The sequence below is a fragment of the Protopterus annectens genome, chromosome 1.part1, assembly GCF_019279795.1.
Source record: "Protopterus annectens isolate FY-2018-M chromosome 1.part1, PAN1.0, whole genome shotgun sequence".
Classification (NCBI taxonomy): domain Eukaryota; kingdom Metazoa; phylum Chordata; order Ceratodontiformes; family Protopteridae; genus Protopterus; species Protopterus annectens.
The window spans coordinates 679,742,300-679,746,106 of NC_056726.1; positions in this window are offsets into that span (position 1 = coordinate 679,742,300).

Genomic DNA, 3,807 nt, shown 5'->3' on the forward strand with positions numbered 1-3,807 from the left:
TATGCACGCACCTCTGGCTGTGCTGAAACATTTTTGTCAAGGACCATAAGGTGGCCTTTCTTGACTTCACCTTATATGTTCTCTGCCGTTTTGCAAAGAGGCTCATCATCAAACAGAAAAATCTAGAGAAACAGAGAAGGACCCCATTTGCTGTGGGTGCTCAATTCTACTTTAAAAATGTTGTTTCAGGAGACTGTAGAGAAGTCAGTGCTGAAATAGATTAATTTATGCACACAACAGTAACATCAGCAGAAAAAAAAGGAAAGTCATGGAAAGAATCAGTCCTGACATCCTAACTGTGAGCAGTAGCTTTTGCACAAATATAAGATTATCAGCACTATCCATTAGGCAGTGACCAGCCCACAAGTAAACAGCAGTAGTACTTAAAAAGGTAGGTAGGATAATTTTTCCCCGGCACTTTAAATCTTGAACAAGCTTCAGAGCCATAAGTGACTGACTTAGTGCTTTTCAACTTTAAGCTGAGGTGCAAAACAAAATGTAGCCCTCCTCACTAAGGAACAGCAAGACCCAGTCCATTCTTCCATAAACCGTTCCCCTCAAATCATGAAATCAAGGTTTAAGAAAAAAATCATTCATTTTCCATATGAGGCTCATCATCTCTCTCTTCAGGGATGCCAAGTCATCTATGCCCTTCAACTTTAAGTTAAGGGGCAAAAGAAAAAAAAAACAAAAAAAACATCCCATACTTATAAAAAGCTGCAGCAAGCTGATAGTTACGTTTTTAGCAATTGGCTTTATACAAGTTATACCACACACGAAGCTCTTAAGAAAAACTACTTCAGTCCTGCCAGCAAAAGCAGTATTTAATTTCTGTAATAGTATTCAGAAATGCTGGTATGGAAATAAATTCCTGCACTGTGCTAAAGAGCAGTCAGCCTCTGCCAGCTGTTGATTGTGCACTTCTAACACCTTGCACCCTGGGCAGTTCTTCTCCCTGGCCTAGCTATGCTTCGGACAAACATGACTAAGAAAAGGTTGCTCAAAGATCAGCCCACTTTTTTGTCCTTTTATAGTAACTCTTTTTACTGTTGCCTGATATTCCATACTGTTGTAAAAAAAAAAAAAAGTTAAAAAAAAAAAAGGAGCCAAATAGGCAGATAAAATAAAGATTTAGGCTGCTATTCCAGATTCTTTTTATTTGCCTATAAAGACAAAAGATTTCAGGCTTAAATTGATCTCATTGCCCTATGTTTCTTTTGTGAAGTCTATCCTGTTTTGTCAGGAAAAGACTGAACCTGTGCTTTGGACATTCAAGACAGCAATCTCCACATCAAGATAACCAAGGAATGCAGCGGATATCAGGATGTACCTGTGAGCTTCTTAGTCAGAGCCTGTAATTTTCATGCCAGAATTTTCAGCATTTTTTTGTCGATGTTCATTACACTTAATGTCCATCACAGCAGGATATTACATTCTGTATTGAGACAAAATCTTCCTTCACATTGATGGCTGGGTGCATGCTGAATCTCGTCAAACTGTTTCATTCCCTGGGGATCGTAGTGAACCCTGTGAGTTTTATTCAGACTAACTTTTACAGCTTGCTTTTTGAACACAACACTTCGGTGGACTTTCTAGCCATATGACAGGTTATTTCTCAGCAATGCTGATAGCCAATAGTCATTTGTCAACTGATGTTCCAGCACGGAATTGCCTCAAAACATTAGTCCTTAGAGCATGGTCAATAACATTCATAGGTAATATTGATCGCTGAGGATCTTTTGGAGCTTAGCCATTTAATACTAAAAGTTTCTAGCCCTAATATTTTGTTATGATTTAACCAGAGCCCCTTGCATTAACAACATGAATGACCCAGGGACAGAACATTTACATATTATCCATAAGGGAGAATGGTGGCAATCTACAGATGAATGTGCGGATTCCCATCTACTTATCCAGATTATGCTTGAATACTGTGAGATATACTTTGCTTTACATGGAAAGAAATATGATTTCAGTGTAGTGGCATTCTCTGTTAGTCACATCTATTCCTCAGGCATGTTCTAGTTAAGTTGTAGAAGAGATTGAGATGTCATTGGCAGGTGCTTCTGCCACAATTAGACTTGTCGATGTAAAGCAGATGTGAACAAAAATCTAGTCAGTAGAAGCACTGAAAACAAGATAGAGATCACCCTTCTGTAACCTATAAGATGCATAAAACAAGGACAAGGCTTTGAGATAATCGGTGTAGTTTCTGTAGGTCCTTGATTGTCTTAGTAAGAAAGATCTGTGGTCTGTATTTGTACATGCTGCATAAGGCATTGTACTCAATGATCAGCTTAAAGAGTGCAGATTACAAGTGGAATGGTCACATTCCTGGCCTGGATGGCATATCTCTACTAATAAGCTGCACCTGAAAAAGGGCGTCCTTACAATGTTGGATACATGGTAATCAAAGGACAGCTCGTTATCCATATGAGTTCCTAAGTTCCTCACTACTGGTTCAATTTTCATGGGTGTGTTTTCAGTCTGATAGTTGCAGGGAATGCCATGCTTGCCAAAGATTACAATTATAAATTTTTGGAGTTCAGTTTTAGGTAGTAACTTTGACATCAGCTATTTATTTGGGAAAGGCCTTGCTGAGGGATCTTTGTGTCTTCTGGAGAGTTTATGATGACAAGTTTGCAGTTATCTGCAGTCCTGATCAGTCACAAACCCTTAACATTAGCTTTGACCTTTGAAAAAATAGATACTAAAAAGGAGTGGCTCAAGGACTGTAACCTGAGTAACACTGCTAGTGACAGTTTTTGGAAACAGGAAGATTCACCCATCCTGATTTCCTGGGTAATACTTGTGAGCCAGACTACCATCCAATGAGTTACATATGGATTTACGTTTAGTTGGATTACTTTATCAACTCTGCCTGAGAGGGAGATAGATATTAGGTGCGCATAGATATTCCCTCATCCAGTTATTCAGTAACCTTTTCAAATAATTTGAACAGAATAAGTAGACAGGAATGACCTTGTAAAAAATTAAATGGCTTGAATCAAGAGTTTGTAGTCCGCATATGTCCTTATTTATTAATGACATAATGAGTCTTTTCACAGCATTAAAGATGAGACTGATCAGGCTTTTAGCTCTATAATTGCCTTGGTCAGTTGATGCCCCACCTCTATGCAGGGAGATGAAAGGCTGCAGTTCTCCAATCACTGGGTATAAACCTTGATTGGAGACTGATATTGAAGATCTTCTATATAGTAGTTCACAAGTCATGTTTAAAGCTGACCAGTAGGAATCCTAGCATGTTATCAGGCCCCACAGATGCAGTTTTCTTGGCCTTGGATAGTGCTTTAAGGACTGGGTGGGGAGCAGGGGGTGAGGTTAAAGCTAAATTTGTCTGCTAGTAGATTGGCTGTATTCCCAGAATTTGAGTATGTGACATCATTTACTATTCACCCTGTACAGTTTCCTTCATTACTCCTGGTATTGATAACTTACTCAAAAACAGCGTTGTGATTGACTTTTGCCTGGGTGGTTATTTTTACCTTGTATCTAGCTTTGGAAGATTTGATCAGGGACTGGAGTTCCCTATTAAGTTTAGCAAGAGCATTTTTGGCTTTTGGTGGGTTACATTTATTTTTACATATGATGATATTTTTCCTTTATATTTGGGTTTCACCAAAGAGGCTTATATTTAAATTTGTCATCATATTTATTTTGGAAGGGGTGGACACTTCTATGTAGACAATTACATGTGGTTAGAATTTGGTGGTGAAAGATTTTGCATTCATAGAGGGGTCATCAGGGAGGTTTGCATTCAAAGAGGGGTCATCAGGGAGGTTTGCA